This window comes from Falco peregrinus, chromosome 2 (genome assembly GCF_023634155.1).
Source record: "Falco peregrinus isolate bFalPer1 chromosome 2, bFalPer1.pri, whole genome shotgun sequence".
NCBI classification, from domain to species: Eukaryota; Metazoa; Chordata; class Aves; order Falconiformes; family Falconidae; genus Falco; species Falco peregrinus.
The window spans coordinates 103,443,812-103,462,240 of NC_073722.1; the positions used below are offsets into that span (position 1 = coordinate 103,443,812).

Below are 18,429 nucleotides of genomic sequence, written 5' to 3' on the forward strand. Positions count from 1 at the left end.
ACAGAGTTTTGCAGAGCAAAATTCTTTCAACTCTCCACACCTGTGTGTTTTGCTTTCCATTTTCTCCCCAGGACATGTCTTCTGCAGCTGCTGCTGCAGACTCAGAGACATTTTAGACTCCATTCCTGCAGAGCCCATTCCCAGCAGCTCTTACCAAAGTACCTGCCTAGGCATGAATCCAAGGACCTCAATTACTCTTCCTGTGCCAGTATACTTTTATAGAGGTGGTAAGCCGCTGCAAGGCAGTTAGCCACTGTTCGTATACGGAGCACAGCTATCTCTCTCGCTCTTCCTCTGATCCCTTCCCATAATCTTTCCCTCCTTAAGATAAGCACAACTGGTGGGCATAATTTAATGCGCACGGAGTATATCAGTTAGTGCTTCTATACCAGCCAGCAAGAATTAAAACATGGGATTTGTACAAGAAGCACATCATGAATGACAAATGTTATTTTTAATATGATTTTCCTGCCCATTAATGGGAAACCAGGACCCACACCAAGGCAAGAATAGATGACCTTCACCATATGGAAGTTTCATTGAACAGATGAATTTGTACAGATTTTTGTAATCACCTTATATTTATGAACTTAACAAAAAGTCAACGTTAAATAAATCACTCACATATTTGAGACATAGTAAAACAGTTTACAGCATGTTTCTTCTGATTTGCAGTAACAGTTCATTTCATAAACTACATTATAGATTTTTGTAAAAGATTCTCTTCTTGTGATTGAAGATGGCAGTCACGATGTCTGCATTATCCAGATCATATTAAGCAAATAAATTGAAACAACCAGCAACCACCACTGGAGAGCTGTAATAAGATGCACAGGTCCTTGTGGCTGTTCTCAAACTTTCCAACAGAACATTTTCCCTTAGAAAAAAAAAAAAAAATCAAGTTCATCAAAACATCTTAGTTGATTAATTTGGCTAAAATTCTGCTGAAAACCAGGCAGGTTTCCATTGGAAAATTACTTCATTTCCTCATAGCTCTGCTGCAATCATCCCAGCAGGCCGATGGAAACTTTGGGGATAAAGAAACCCTAAGTCTGAAACTCACAGACTAGCAAATCCACAAGCCAAGTTTGCAAGGCTCCCTGTCAACTTGGTAAATCACCAGGCAAACTGCCTTGAATTTACAGTAACCCCACTGCTTCTGAAGTCTCCAGCTCCACAGAAGCCCTTTACAGCAGTATGCAAGCCCGACTCCAGGACTCCCAGCCTTCTGGGTTTTAAGCACTCCAGGAATTTGGTCAAAGGCTGGATACATTTATTAAAAGAATCCATGTATTTGCAGAAGTAACCTTCAGCATTCCCATTCTGCAGGAAATTTCAATGCTTCATGTTTTCCTGCCATTTAGAGCAACAAATATACAATTCAAACATCTGCAAAAGAGGACTTATGCTTTCCAAGGAGTTACTGGTATCTGTTGTCCAGAATAGTAAAAAAGTCATAATGCTCTAGTTCTTTATTCAGAAGGCAACAAACTGTGTGTGGATGAAAGTCAAAGCTTCAGTTGCTGCTGACCCATTCTGAAATGACTGAACACTTACTAAATGAGGAACTGTTTCATAGCAAGTCTACTGGTCACTGTGCATCCAAACACAAATGCATGTGCCACTTTCTCTGGACTGCGTAACAGGCATGCAAATGCCACAGTAACCAGCAGTGTCTTAAAAAACTGCTGCCAAAATACATCTACTACATGACAGCTGCAAGTCTCTTCTATTCCAAACAAAATTAAAACCAAAGGAGGTAAGAGTTTTATCATCCTCATTTCAGAAACTGGGAAAACACAGCTTCTTTGTTATTCTTTTATTTCACAACTATCCTCCCCCCAAACCTTTGACAGTACATAAGCCTGAACTGGCACAGATTGTAGCATGTATTCCCATGGATGAGAACATTCCAAGCAAATTATTATAGAGTCTCTAAGAGCAAATCATAACCAGACACAAAAGGTGGACTGAAGCAACCTTTGTTCACATGCAAACTCATTTCAGACAACTGGGATTTCTGTATGAAAAACAAAGTACACCCAGTCAACCACTTTTCTTTCAGAAAAGAAAAAGACACACTTAAATTATTAACTTTTATCCACTGCACTTCAATGAAATAAGAGTATTTTTCCATGGAAAATCAATTTCATGGAAAATTTACTGATTGGAATACATCTGTCTCCTATCATGTCAGTATCTTGAAGACACTTAGAATCAAAAATTTCACACAAGCATAGCAATGCAGCGAGTTCAGCCCTGGAACATGCCTATTGTTGCACAACACAGAGCTCTGGAGAGATCCCAGAGCCAGCTCAAAACATGCCAGCTTCTGAGCCAGACTAGTAGTAGGAGAGAACCAGTGGTGTGTCTCACCTGGGCTGATTAACACCAGCCATTGTACTAACGAGCTGCTCCAGGGATGCAAATTGGCCTTTCCATATAACACCCCTGCAATACAACAGGTAGCCTGTGCTGGGACCAAACACTTGGGTGTAGACAAATCATTTTACCTATAGTCTACTGACATTTTTGCCATGCTTTACTGTAAAATCTGACCCAGAAAGGATGACACAAAACCAAAACTCAGGAGAAGATAATAAGTTTATAACTCTAGAACTGACTGACTGCACTTCATTTAACCGTGAAGTACCACAGGGAAAGGATTTATTCCAGGCCTAGTAAAAAGAGCAGAGGACATCCCGAGTTTAAATCCTAACACGCACAGTGACTATCCTTCAGCAATGGTCATCTTTGTTTGTGTTAACAGTTCTAATTTCATACATTAGGGCTTGCAAAGGGATCAATATTTATTGAGCATTGCCTCATTTGTTAACATCTTACGCTCTATGCTATCACCATACAGATGTTCTTTGTCTAACATACAGATTCTACATATAAACTCACTGTATTTTCATTCTCCAGACTTGTGCATCTCTGACTTACAAAGGCATGAATTCATCAGGGTTTGGGCAATACTCCAACAGGACACACCAGAAGTGCTGAGACTCAGAACACCATTCAAAAGGGGAATGAAAATGCACAGACTTGCAGCACCACATCTCTTAGCTGGAATTGTTAAAAATGTTTTTTTCTAGTTCTGTGGCCCAGATCTGCCAGCTGAAAAGGAATTTAAAAAAAAGAAAGAAAAAAAAAAATCGATGCTCATAATCAGCTCATCTGCCTAGGTTCATGAGATCCTATGGGAAACTTTTTACACAGTATGCTGTCTGATGCTGCAAATGCGAACAGCTACATGGCTTGCCGTGCCATCCATGTTTGTTTGAAGAAATGACAGGTACAGAAGCCACAGGTGGAAACCCTTCTTGTAGACCTCCTCTATGAGCCCTGCATTTTATGAGCCTCCAGTTTAGAGCTTGTCCCATAAATCCAGATTTGGCAGAGGAAAAAGAGCCTGGAGCTGCTGAAGCAATAATACCTGTGACCAAGGAAATACCAAGGTAACATTATCACATCATACACCTTACAGAGTGACCCAAACACCTGTTTCAGGCAAACATGCAGCAAGGTATCCTGCTGATACATGGAGCTGCGTCTAATGGGCAACTAAAATACACTGAGGTGACACAGGCAAACAAGTCTTCTAGCTGTTGGCATGCATTGAGGTTTACATAAAGCAATAGGCACTGCACTGAAAGGAGACATTTGACTCTGATAAGTAGCTCCTTCTGTTGAGCACACCCATGCATAGTCCTTGGGCCTTGTATGCAGAGTTCCAATGCCCATACACTCTGTGGGTCCTGAACCTGTCTGCAAACATCTTTTTCCCCAAGTATATACCCAGGCACTACATTATTTTAAATGTTTCACTTCCAACCAAGGGCAGGAACACGTGTAAATATTAGCATGCTGGAGAATTTGCTCTGGTTTGGAGGGACGCTAACATCCAGAGCTTGTCCACATCGGGGAGGTATGTCAGAGTGAGCTGTGGGATGTTTTACCAGGGAAAAGGTGTCTGGGAAGGTTACAGGCTTCCTCCATTCACCCTTCTGTGAAGCACATCCTCCTGGTCTCGCAATAAGAGAGTTGCCAGATACACGCAGAGCCCATGTGTACCTCTTTGTCCTGATCACAGCTGGATTTGGTGCCTGTGACACCTTGGAAAAAATCAGTTCCCTTGTATCTTGTCCCCAGAGCACCTGCACAGAGACTCAAGTACAGTATAGATAAAACACGCAGAGTTCATACCCTGCTCGCTATCTTCCCTACATAGGTCAATCTGTAAAAGTACAATAAAGCAGGGTAACCAAGAATCACTCAAACCACTGACAAATAACCAAAGCAACTCTGTATATTTACTTAAAGCCTATAAGGCCTCTTCTTACTTGCCAGAGAATCCCACAGCCTTAACTCACTGACTATATGGGCTACTGCTTATAAGATTACAAAAAAATCACAGCTTCCCCATTGGTTTAATATCTGAATACAACCTGTCATTAGCTAAGAGGGACAAAATAACTGAGTTGATCAAGTCAATCTCATTACACTGTGCTCCAGCTGATTAATATAAGCTATTTAAAAAAATTAAAAAGCTATTAGACTATTGAAAATAGTTTTGAACAATAATCTCTGGATGGATTATTTCCATGTTTAAAGACCAACTGGTAGAAGCATGACTGCTAATACAGGCTGCCTAAAATTCAATAACTGGAGATAATGGTCGATTTCTCCAATGTTACTGTCTAATTAGAGAATTCTACTTCAGCTGAAATCCATTTAAGCGAGCAACATCTGCACATTGTAAAGAAGGATTAAGAATACATTGGGTCAGGTCAAGAATCCTTATGATATGAGTAGGCAATTACAAAAGCCATCTCTGATTTACCACCTCCACCTCTTTTATTGTATTTTCTGCTGTGTCAATACAAAACAGTGGCAAGAATTGAAATCAATAAACCCACTCCCCACTTTCTTTTTTCCCAAACTGTCACAGTAGGAAAAAATAGACAGCTACCAAAAAGCAAATCTTGCAAGAAAATGCAAATCTCTGCTCTCTAAAAAGGGGAAGGAAAGAACAAATATTAGCATTCCCTCTATATAAAATTGGTGGCAAAATGGGATGGAATGCTGTACCCAGGGGAAAGGGTGTTTAGCTGTAGTTTATGGACAGCCAGTCTGCAAAGACCTAAGGTTGAATTCTCATAAAACCAGCCCTGCACATATATATGTTCATCAATAAGAACAAGTGTCTGAGGTTCAAACAATGTCCTTTTCTAAAGGCCCTTATCTGATTGCCAAGCACTGCAACAGTCCCACTGAATAAAGCAAAACGTAATTATTTCCAGCAAATTTTATAAAATGAGACTGCTGCCTAGTGCTCTGGGTAAGAAGATTTGTTTAGAACAAAGGGCAGCCACCCCAGGAACACCAGCAGAGAAGGAAAAAGTTCAAAATTTGGCAGAAAACTATCAGAAAACTGATACAATACAGCCCATAGGAAACAGTTATTGAACGATCAGCTCTACGAGGCATAAGGCTACACTCTTACATCTCTGTAATTACCCTACCTTCAAAATCCATGGAAAGCAGCATGGGATTTGTAAATCTAACAGTCCTGCAGTGGTAAGAAACTATTTTCCATGAGACACAATTGCATCATTTCATCTTGAGGCAGAAATACAACCTCACATGTCATTAATAGCGGGCAAATATACAGTTTTCTTGTGCTTTCAAGAGTATGTTATTCCTTTTAGTTTGATGTATCAAAGAAAAATGTTTTAGAAGTTCTTTGAATTTACTGACTACTGATGAACTTTTGCACATACCTATAGTTAAGACAGGGTCATGGCTGTATCACTTGCAATGGCAAAGTCTCTTAACAATTTTCCTTTCTTCCTTAACCGTGACATAGTTAATAAGAGCAAAGTAAAAGTTAGAAGTTCAGGTATTTGCAAAGTTTCCGCAATGGTCTTTCATTTCTATTTGGGCTGAAACTTCATGTATTCTGAATAATAGAAACAATGTTCAAAGCAGACTTCCCCCAACCCCCACCCCCCAGCATTATACTTGCTTAATAGTCCTTTACTTGTGATTTTGTGCATTAATTCCATATAAAGGTCACCTTTAGGCTGAAAAAAAGGAATGTGTTTCAACATGTAAAGCAAAGCTAAATAATACTGTACTGCTGGGCAATTTTCAAAGCCATATTAAAAGAGTATCATAGGAAAAAGAGGCAATAGTTACAAAAACACTACATGGCTCCTTCTCTGTGCTCTATGATTTTAAGATACTCTTTTAATCCAGCCATTTACAGTGACTCTCTCAGTAACGTGAAATCAGGCTTTATAATGTGGATTAAATGTTATTTCTTCCCCTAACTGACAGATCAAGTTTGGTGAATCTTGACCTTCACATTAGTTCCACAAAAGCCATGTTATGCTGTCATGAAAGCATTGAGAACATTGGGAAAACTATAGGAAAATCGCCCGTTTCCCTGGTAAATCACAATTGTGGCAGGATGTCTATCTATCTATGGGGCAGAGGGATACGGGTTTCCAGGAAATGCTGACTAAAAGTAATGCAAAACATCACAGGCTAGAATTCAGTGCTGTTAACACTTAAACATGCCTGTGAAACTTTCCTCATACAAATAAGCCCTATCGATGCATTCAAAAGACAGGACCTTGGCCTCCACATGTGCATCATCTGAGCACTTCCAGGATTAGGTCCATCATTACAATCACACTGCACATGAATCGTTCTCCGCCCACCGCTCAAAAAAGAACCAGAGTTGCCTTTAGAACCAAAACCACAAGACACTCTTTTGCATTTCACTGTCCTGCTGGGGAGAACACTTGGAGGAATCCAGCTCTACTTTCATACTACCCAACTGATTCTCAAGGGCTATGCAAACCAAACTTATGAAGTAGTGCTCAGGAATTTTTTTTTCCCCAAAGCCACCATAGTTAGCATGAAACAGATCATCGGGCACCCCTGTAGGTGAAATACTATTAAGTACTATGAAATAAGAAAAACAAAACCATGAGATTTCACAGAAGAGCATCCAATCTCAGCTGCTGATCACTTTTGAAGCTTATCTAACCAGCCACCTGTCCTGCTCTCTTTCTTTCAGTTCAAGGTCTTTTGTAGGTCACCTAAGACCACAGTGAAGTGCAATTACTGATGTGTTATTGCAGTCTCCCTAGAGGACAGAAGTGCAGTGCAGTCAGGGCTGTACCACCACCATGTTCTTCCCTGGTGCTGCAGCTTCACCACCTCTTGGATGCAGAGCCCAGGAAAAGTTGTCTGAGAAGCCCAGAACCAGAGAAGCTATAGTACCGTAATCATCAAAGGTCTGAAAAAAAAGCCTTGCACAAACCATGAGATTTAGTAGGTCTGGCCAGGTTTTGTTCAATTTGCTTGAATTACTGTGTTCTGTGAATAACTGTCTGGGAATGGTTAAATATGGTTTCCCATACCATAGTATCCTTGGTAAAAGTCACCAAGGGAAGGAAAAAAAAAAGGATGAAAAATCAAATGGCTTGCTTACCTTATCTAAACTTGCCATAAACCACTAAACAGATTCATTTAAAAAGCATAAATAAAGGAGGATAATTTAACTTCCTTGAAAATCATCATCCCTCTCTTCAGACAGTCTGTCAGCACCAGCTGGTCTCTAGATAACAATCTCTTTGCTCTGTCCAGGATCTATTTTTCAGGTTGCTTGGCTGGGTTAGCTTGCATGTTCCATCACCATCCCTCCTACTCATTCATCTCCGTCTCAGACACAAAAGAGAACAGATAGAAGTGACATTTTCTTAAGCTTTAGCAGAGGAAGAAAGGAAACACATGACTGCTATCCAGCTGCTCAAGTTGTGCAGCAGCTTCAGTACCTGAGCTCTGGGCAAGTCCATGAACATGTCAAACAATCAGAAGAGAGAACACATTGATACCTCTGCGGAACAGAATCAAGAACTACTATATGGTGACCCTAGACATAGCCCTAAGCAAGCATTATTGGCCTAATTTACACTGCACCAAGGTATCACGCTCCAGGCCCAACCCAGCCAGAGCTCCATCCCTGCTCTCCTCTTGCTTTGAGGCAGGAAGGTTGTTCCAGTAGACCCCCATGCACCAAGCAGGAACAGGCAGCACAGAGTTCAAGACCAGTTTCTTGCTCAGCTATATACGAGCAAAAACTACACCGATCTATACATTGGATTGAACATTTGGCACCTAATGCTGGATAAAGTAGCCCAAGGCTTAAGAGGAGGTTCCTTAAGGACCACGCACATCAAGTCAGAAGGCAGCACTGCAAGTCTCTAACTGCCTTTTAGGTTTGCTGTCCTGCAGTGAGTTAAGAGGTGGATTTGTTCCTTTAAAAACTAAAGATCACACTGTCCAAAATCTTTTTCCAAATACTGTGCTCCAGAGCCTGGAAACTTCTAGATTATCTAAACTTGGGATTTATTCCACTGGCTTCTCTGTGGGTGCATGCATGTGTATGCATGCGTTTAATACACATATTAGATTTTAAATAGATTGCTTTTAACTAATCACATCAAGTGGCATTTTTGCAATGTAAATATTTGCTTTGTTCTTTCAACACACTTTCAATTACACTGAAAATTTCAGGGAAATAAAATTACAGCAGGCCGAATATTAAAAGATAGGGAGGGAGAAGAACTAGAAACTAAGCTTCAAAGGGAATTCTACACTTTGATTTTAGTTTGCGTATTCCAAATGCTCACATTTTGCTACACAGATGTCAAACCAGGAGGTAGGTAATAAAGCAGGTTCCTTTAAGATTAAAAAAAAATGCATTTTAAATGATCAAATCAAACCATATTCCAAGTGTGACAGAAGTAAATGATGTATTACTAGTTCTTCCCTGAACCTCATTGAACCATCTCTTTCCATCGTAGCAGGGGTCTGTCAGCTATGCAGGTCCTTGCCAAAAATAAAGAATGGCAGCATTCCCCATCTGCTGATGAGTCCAATCTAAGGAAAGACAAAACGCTGATTTTATTTAACTCTGTTCCAATTATTGTCAGGCAATACAAACAGTCATCATGACACACAGCCAGGTTTATTCATGTACCCGGCAAGCCAGGCCAGGCATAATAAAGAGATTACACACTCCGTTTGGAATACAAGCAACTTGGAATGGCTTTTATTAAAACTTAAAGCATGGGAAATACTGGGTAGTAGATTTAGGTATCACACAATCAGAAATACGTTTGGCTCAAAACCACAACACATGGCATCTTTAGCGAATGAGGGCAACTATTATTACAGCATAACAGGCCTGCCTTTCTCTCCTTGCCAAAAGAAAAGCTTGGAATAGCACAGAGCACATGGCACTTTAAACTTAGAAGAGAGAGCCTGGCAAGAGCTTTACAGAATATGAAGGGAAAAAAAGAAAAAAGGAGCTTTGTAAAGTATCTGTCCCCTTGAAAGACAGTTGCTCATAAAACATCACCAGTCTCTGTACTGAAGCGACCTTGGAAGAGAAAAGGCTCTCAACATCAAGAAACAGGACAGAAGGGGCAACAGTAGGGCTCTGCTTAATTTCTAGGGTTCTCCTGCTTCTTGCTGGCATTAACTTCTCTACCGGGCACAATAAGAGACCTGGGGAGACCGCTCAGGGCAAAGAGGTTGCTGATGTGCTGAGAGCACGTGCTACCACATCAGCCAGTTCTGCCTCATCATTTCCCTCTGCTACTCCCTCTCTATTTGTGCCCATCTGTTGTATTCTTTCTGCTAAACACTCTGGGCTGGACCATCTGCCCACCCTGAGGTTCCACAGGTGGCATACAATGTGGCCCTGACTCACAGGTAGGATCCCAAGGCACAACCTACGTAACAGCTAAGGATACGGAATTCAAAAAGTGAAAGCCTGAGATTACGAATGTAAGTCAGCCATCTCAGATGTTTACAAGTTACTTTAATCTAACCAGTCACAGTAGAACATTTTCTTGTGTAATAAGTTTCTTGCTTGTTTATTAAAAAAACCCTTCACGTGCACATAGATGTTACAACTTCTGTGGGAGAAAACATCAGTTTAAGGAAAGACCTGTAAAATAAAGGTTTCTGAGGTTTTTTTGACCCACGTCAGTGAGAGTTCACTTGTTTTGACAGGGTGGTAATCTGTGCCATGGATGCAGGAACAAACAAGGGCAGGAGGCTCTCAGCAACTACAGGAAAAAAAAAAAAAGTATCTCTGCTTGATGTAATGCTGACTGATTTTACTTCAAAGCAACCTTATATGGCATAGGAGGATGAGATGCCCAGCAACCACACAATGAGGAAGGCAGCAAGATTCTCTTTGGGGTCCAATCAAATGGATTAAAAATCTGCTGATATACAAACTACTACTCCTCCACTCAGTTCACATTCCTAACTTAACACTACTTGTAGTTTCCTCAGTAACATGTCAGTCTGTTCATTCTTCTTATTTACAACGTTCTGTCCTGTGTCTGTGTATCAAGGTGTGCAACAACGACCTTTTTACAGTCAGCAGTTGATAGCAACCTTACTCTGAATAAATCCATAACAAGACAGATGAAGTGTCTAGACAGATTTAATCCAGGCAGTAAGTATTCCATAAGGCAACAGGGTCAGACTTTAACAGGGCTGCAGCTGGGGCACAACAAAGATCAAAGAGGGCTACACAGTGATTAAATTCCCTTAACCCAACCAGAAGGTGTCCAGCCTGCACCCAGTCTTTCATGGACTACGACCACTCAAGGAATCTGCCACTTTTTTGTCACCAGTAGTTAAAGGAAGCGTTTTCACCTGTAGACCTCAGTGTGTATTACAAAAGTGGGCATGCAACCTGGGGAAAAGAGGCTGGACAAGTAACCTGAGGTTAAAGATGAAGCTGAGAGGCACGGTGAGGCTTACAAAAAGCACTGGAGCTCTGCGACTTTAGGAACATTCTCTCACCTTACGCACACGTGCCTGCCGTCCCAGCAAGATGGCAAGCGATAGCAACACTGCCTTCAACAGTTTGACATAGCTGCAGCTCTTAAGACGTTTTTCTCAGCCTGCTACAGCAGTCAGGATGCAACATGGGTCTCAGCTGTGGAATATGTGTTTGCTGCAATAACTGAGGCATATAACGGTTTCAAATTTAAAATCTGGTTTAAGCTGGAATATAACGTAAGTTACAGCAGATATTACAAATAGGAAAAGGCTGGAGGGCTGATTTAGATTAGCGTATTCTTGAGATAGAGTATTAAAAAAAAAAGGGCAAACAAGATGAAAAAAAAGTCAGACAAGATGTTATTTGTATCACAGAATCCTTTGGGTTGGAAGGGACCTTAAAGACCACCTAATTCCAACACCCCTGCATGGGCAGGGACACCTTTCACAAGACCAGGTGGCCCTGAACACTGCCAGGGATGGGGCATCCACAACTTCTCTAGGCAACCTGTTCCAGCATCTCACCACCCTCATAGTGAAGAATTTCTTCCTTATATCTAATGTAAATTACCCTCTTTCAGTGTAAAACCACTACCCCTCCTCCTATCACTATACTCCCTGATAAAAGAGTCCCTCTCCAGCCTTCTTGTAGGCCCCCTTTAAGTACTGGAAGGCTGCAATAAGGTCTCCCCAAAGCCTTTCTTCTCTAAAGCTAAACAACACCAACCATCTCGGCCTGTCCTCACAGGGGAGATGCTCTGGCCCCTTGATCATCTTCACGGCCCTTCTCTGGACATGCTGGAGGAAGTCCACATCCATCTTAAGGTGGAGGCCTCAGACCTGAATGCAGTACTTCAGGTGGAGTCTCATGAGAGCAGAGTAGAGGGGGAGAATCACTTCCCTTGACCTGCTGGTCACACTTCTTTCGATGTGGCCTGGGATGAAACTGGCTTTTTGGGCTGTTAGCACATATTGCTGGCCCATACTCAGGTTTTCACCCACCAGTACCCCCAGGTCTTTCGCCACAGTGCTGCTCTCAATCCATCCACCCCCCAGCCTGTATCCATGTTTGGGATTGCCCCAACCCAGGTGCAGGACCTTGCACTTGGCCTTGTTGAACTTCATGGTGTTCACATGGGCCCACTTCTTGAGTTTGTGTCCAGGTCCCTCGTCTCAGCTTGGTGTCACCTGCAAACCTGCTCAGAGTACAACTTAATCCCACTGTCCACATCCCTGAAGATGCTGAATAATACTGGTCCCAGTACAAACCCCTGAGGGGCACCACTCATCACTGTTCTCCACGCAAACATCGAGCCACTGACCACAATTCTTTCAGTGTGACCATCCAGCCAATTCCATATCCACCAAGTGGTTCACCAAGAAATCCATGTCTCTCCCTTTTAGAGACAAGAATGTTGTGCAGGACAGTATCAAATGCTTTGCACAAGTCCAGAGAGCTTACATCAATTGCCCTTCCCTCAGCCAACACCGTAACCCTGTCATAGAAGGCCACCAAACTGGTCAGGCCTGATTTGCCCTTAGTGAAGCCATGCTGGCTGTGACCGGTCACCTCTCTGTTCTCCATGTGCCTTAACACAGTTTCCAGGAGGATCTGCTCCACGGTCTTGCCAGGCACAGAGGTGAGACTGACCAGCCTGTATTTCCCTAGGTCTTCCTGTTTTCCCTTTTTAAAAATGAGGGATATCTTTCCCCTTTTCCAGTCACAGGGAACTTCACCAGACTGCTTTCAAACAGGATGGACAGTAGCTTAGCAACTCCATGCTAAGTTCCATGCAGGTTTGGGTCTGGGCAGATCTTTCAGTTCTTGGGAAGTCAGTGTGGGTGTAGGTGTCCACACAGGTGTTGTTCACCTCACTCCTCCACTCTGCTGCAGACCGTGCCAGCATGGGGCTGATCACCTCAGTGAGTATCACAGTAGAGAGCAGAATTTCATTCAAAAACATTATCCAAGGTGGAATTGTATAACATCACAGTTTTTATTTTATCAACCACCATATCTGACCACAGTCCTAGGCAGGTTGTGAGATCTTCGGGGTTTGGCTTTGTGCACTAAAAAAAACAATAAAACACCATAACACAGGCTGCAGCCAGGAGAGATCAGAACTCAGCATCTCCTGGGTCCTAGCTCTGGGCATATCTGTTTCGGTTGGAGGGTATTTGTAATTCTCAAATGTGCACTGGAACAGAGATGTGAAACATCCTGAAAAATCTGGTAGGATTAAGAGCTCCAAATTTCCAGAAGAATGAATTTCACCCTAATTTCTCATTCTTAGGAATTATCTTTCCAAGCAGCTAAGTAATGACTGTATCTGATTACAATTCAATTTAATAAAAACCCTGCAGAATACCCACACATACTTGGAACAGAAAAGGGAAATGCAGTTATCTGAAATTTTCCATTCATTCAGAGCACAACGCTGCTGAAACCTGGGCTTCAATGTCTCTCATCAGTGCTCACAAGATGGTGTTGTAATTGATGCCAAAAATTCAGCAGCTTTATCATATGCAATTTTTTCCTACTGACAAAGTATTCCACGGAGCTGTATTTCAATTCTGATTCCATATGTCACTTCAATTTCTGATCAGAGCTTGAACATAAAAAAAATTATAGCCTGCCTCAATGGGCCAATAAAAAAAGGATCATTTCTTTTTACATATCAACATTTATTAGTTTCAATCATTTCAGAAATATAATCATTATAGTCCCTTTTACTGAGAACAGCTACTCCCCACACACACTCATCCTGGAGGCTCCTCCATACAGATGCTCTTTTTTCTTTTATTTCTGGGGGTGGCATGTTGTTCCCCAGCAAAATCTGCTATCATGCATAATGAAAAGAAAAATTAAAAAGGGTTGCGGGGTTTTTTTCTTATTCCCAAAACCCTGGCTCTTTAATATTACTATTATTTCCTACCCTCTCGCCCATTAAAATGAACTTTGACTAAAAAGTCAAAGGCAGGGAAATTTGAAGTCAGAAGGAACGACGGGGTTGACTATCCTGAACTCTGTATTTCACAGGCCTTTCAGTTTCTGTCAGGGCCAGCTGTGTTTAACCAGAGCATGCTCACAGCTGGCTACGGCACATAGTCCAGCAGCATACAAGACCCTAGCTGGAAACCATCAATACTTAGATTAATCTTGGTTTTCAGAATCACTGATCATATCTGTTTGTTTTATGCTCTTTCAGACTCTTCCCAAAGAAATTGATCCATCCTTACTACTGAAAACCCAAGATAGAGAGGATGCTGTTTTCAAAGAGACTTTTACAAATCCCATCGATACTGGAATAAAACCAGAAAAAACAAGGCAGCTTTATTGATTTACACATTAAAATAACATCTGCTTTTTGTGCATGTGTAGTCTCCCATGAGTGATAACTGGACTTTTAAAGAGAATCTAATATTGAACCTGTAAGTATTATCCATCAGTTCTCCTCCCCCTTCTCATAACAGCCACAAAAGATTATAGAGATAACATGCCTAATTAGAGTAGAATGATGTAAAAATCATTGCCTGGACTGAAACATGTGGTACAAACAAGAAATGATCTCTAGTCAACAAGAAGCTCAGTTAAATCAAACCTGGGATCTTTGTGTGTCTGGATACAGAACTGGAAGGTGGACATTTGTATGGCTTCTGCAACACATGAAACTTCTTAGTGAAAATCTTATTCTCACTAAAGACATTTGGACCAATTCTATTACTTCCACTAAAACATTTGATCATTTTCACTCAAAATTCATGTTCTTGTAATTCAAGCAACCTCAGCTCAAAAGAATTTTATCTCAGCATAGACTAATCCAAGTATTGCATGAGACGGAACAAAACCAAAACATGTTCCCATTTTCCAAGGGTAACTGTCCAGCTTCATGAGTTAGAGCAGAAACATTTAAGGATCATACTTAAGCTAGACCTAAGTTTCTATGCAAAGTAAAGCTAAGTTAACTGCAGTCTCACTTCATGTACTGCTGTTATCTCCAAAATTCACATCCTCTGCAGGACATATTTGCTAACAACCCATCATCCATAAAATCTGGAGTAAATACTGAACACTGAAATAAACTGCATGTGCTATATACATCACCCCAATCAACACCACTCATAGACAGAAAACAATTTCATAAAATAAACCAAGGATTCTGGGGTTAGGGCTTTTTTTTTTGTTTTGGTGGGTTTTGTTTGCTTGTTTGCTTTGGGGGGGGGTGGTTTGTTTGTTTAAATACAGGATCAATGCAGGATTCTGAGGACTTTGTTCAAGGCAGACAGAACAATATGAATCAACTGAGCTGAAAAATCATAAAGTGAAAAAATGCCTCATTAGTGGTCCCACAAGCATAGCTCTGCCCCGGCACAGAGCTGCCACAGAAGACCAGCAGCACCCAAGACTGCTTCCAGAAACGGGTCACCCAGCTTGAGCTCCCACCCCTAGTTTAGAGGAAAAGCCCCACAACCACCTTACTCTGCACAATTTTGTCCATGCCAGAGTCACAAACTCAGGCACCTCCTGACTCACAGCAGGTATGGCATGGAGGACTGACCTGCCACACACAAGGAGAAGCATTACCTGTCTGTGCACCATGGCAGACAGACCCATGCAAACAGGATGAAGGCAGTGGCTGTCAGGTTCCTGAACCCCAAGCATGGAGAGACTACATTTCACATACCACAGGTCCTATGCAATTTTAATTAACACTGCCTTTATTTAATAGGAGATATGGTACAACTATACCAACGCATAGCGGACTAAGACACACAAATCTTATTTACAACCTTGTCTATCTCATGTCAGCCGCCCTGCCAAACACCCTCCTGCAATAACGCCCGAAGCGCTGCCTGCTCTGTGAAGGCCACGTGTGTACAGGCAGCTCCTTTCTCTGCTCTCAGCAGGCTTTATATTGGTTTGTGTCTCAGCTTAAGTAGAGCAGCATTTTGTTTTTCCGACAGTCCTTGCATTGTCGTCACACAGCAGGTGCTTCCACATCACTACACAAGCAGTGACGAAGCCACTGCAAGGCTAGAAAAGCTGCTGCCCCAGCAGATTACTGCAATGTTTTGTAACGTATCTGCAGCAAACAGGATTACAATGAAATCGTGGTGTTTTCATTTCCTTGCAGGTTCATGAGCAGGCCTATGACCACAATTTAATTTAAAAAATCAACAAGCTAAAGACCCTTGCCTTCTGACTCCTGCCATTCTCTTAGGAGCTGTGGCCTAAGGAAAGAAAATTACTGATAAATTCCCCTCTCTCGTTGCCTCAGTGCCGCCCTCTTAAATGAAATTTTGCCACTGGCTTAAATGGTGGCAGAATTGGTACCAAGGAAGTAGCTTTTCTTTTGAAACCATAGTGTTTAAGGATGGTTGGCATGACGTAACATAAGGTCACAAAAGGAAACAGGCAGTTTGTTTTATTTACATGTGTGCATATACATAGATAGTTTTCACACATACACTACAGATGTGTAGTCCCCTTCTAGATCAGTTTAAGTTAGACTTGAATTTACAGAAGATCATCTCTGTTCAGGACAGTATTTAAACTCATAGCTTTACACTTCAGCAAAAGTCCCTGATGACTTAAAAAAAATAAAAATAAAAATTAAAGTTAATCTTCAGCCAGCAAGAAGAAACTGAAGATATGATTGCTGAAGCCTCCTCTCCAACAAAGAAAAGGAATGAAACATGAACAAAGAACGAAAACCTGTTAGTATTATTTGAACTTCTAATTTTCCTATGAAGGTTACCAGAGAGCATGATGCCTCCTACAGACCCGAGTAGGGACAGATGATCTCTGCTAGCTCTGCAGTCTCTCAGCTTTTCTAACTGACTTAAGCGACTCAGAAGCAAGAGCAGTGCTGTCAAATGCAAGTTTACTTACTGCTAAACTCAGCCAACAAATTGCTTGTTTTTGACAGATGTTTCTGTTTAAAGCCACTAGGAACCGTATGGATCATTCCACCTCACCAGTCTCAAGAGCCAGCCCAGCAACTCTGAGAGCCAGAAATTTGCTAGGAACAACAACAAAAAAAGAACCCTAATTAGATCAATAGACAAAATTTGGATCAAGATTAGAGGATCTGACATGACAACGGGATTAGACTATTAACAAGACATAACAAGGTTTGGCTATTTATCATTTCACAATCAGTTTTCACAGTACAAGGAGGAAGCACTGGCAAATCAGCATGAAAAATGTAGACACGAGAATATCCTTGTTTCAGTTTAGCGTGTGGTCCCTTTTGATGCCAAGCTCTATAGAACCAAACAGTCTATTCTTTGAGAAAAAAACACTGCAACAGCAAAAGGAAGAAAGAATTAGAGGTAAACCAGTGGACATAAAAATAACAAAATCCTTAGAGCCAGATACTGGTAGTTGCAGGTGTACAAAAAAGCTAAAAACTAAATAAATCATTGCAAACACCACAGTTTGGAGCTCTCCATGTGGAAAAGCTAGTGCAGATAAATGTCTGGGTAGACTTTGCAATGACATTGTCATTTTTGTCTTCTCTACCTCTGTTCCAACCAAGTACTTAAAAAATGAGGTTGAAAAACAACAACAAAAAAACCCACCATTGTTGCTTCCCCCTCTTGACAGCTTGCCTGAGGGACTGAACAGGGTTTAAGGGGGGTGACTAAGTCAAATGAACCTCAGCTTTATGCCAAACTAGAAAACAGCAATGTCAACAGAGCTAACCACCACACACCATGGTTGGATGAACTAAGCTCCATTTCCTACCAGCTGGCTGCCTTCGCACAGCTCCCAAGGGATGCTCTGCTCTGACTACTGATGGGTCAGAAGATTTCTAGGTGGTATTTAGGCCAAGCAGAAAATGCCCCTGCCACCCCCACCCCCCCCCCCAACAGTCCTTTTGTCTTATTTCTCTTCAGATACTCCGCACCTTCACCTTCTGCTCCCACATCTGGGAAGCCAAGCTTGGAAACAAACCAAGTAATCATGCTTCTTCAGCAGAAGGAGCCTCTGCACATTGCTTACCTGCTCACTGCCTCTTGTGTCACAAACAAAGCCACTTGAGTCTGCCTGGAGGAAGCTTGTTTCCTCCAAACATTCTGTCCTTGCTCATCTGGGGAACAGAGATGCAGACAATGCACTGCCTGCTTTACACACAACAAAACCATCTGGTCCCATCCCAGTGCAAACCCAAGCTGGTTTTAGGAAGTATGTTATCACCAGTTTATTTCTATTCCTAGCATCAGCCACAGAGGCATGGTCAGATATGACAACATGGTTTTAAAGAAAGGAAATTAAGTCACAGAGCACTGCAGAAAAAAATTACAGATAGTGACATGTGGAGCTACGTCTCTACAGCACCAACAAGAAAAAAAAAAAATGTCCCACATGTGGCTCCTCACTCTCTGCCTGCTAGGTGTCTTTTGCTTTGTATTTTAATTGCAAATTGAATTTTAGAGCAACTTTTTGCTCTAAAAGTGCACAGCATCGAGTATGCTGGAAGTCCCAGTGCACATCTGGAGAGGCTAGTAACTTAACTTACCGGCAGTAAGTTAAAA

The 18,429-nt window shown here is 41.6% G+C and overlaps 1 long non-coding RNA gene across 5 annotated transcripts in view; it reads right to left on the reverse strand.

The window, feature by feature from the left end:
• The window catches only part of LOC114011893 (uncharacterized), a 41,811-nt gene extending 23,779 nt beyond the window's left edge, over positions 1-18,032 (reverse strand). For 3 of the 5 annotated variants that reach the window (XR_008746085.1, XR_008746086.1, XR_008746084.1), the window contains exons 1-2: positions 17,897-18,032; positions 16,781-16,910 (exon numbers count right to left, since the gene is read on the reverse strand). This is a non-coding gene — a long non-coding RNA (uncharacterized LOC114011893). Of the gene's footprint in view, positions 1-624; positions 918-16,780; positions 16,911-17,896 lie in introns of those variants that run through there. The other 2 variants (XR_003554023.2, XR_008746087.1) reach the window with 1 other exon arrangement.
• Between the last annotated feature and the right edge of the window lie 397 nt (positions 18,033-18,429).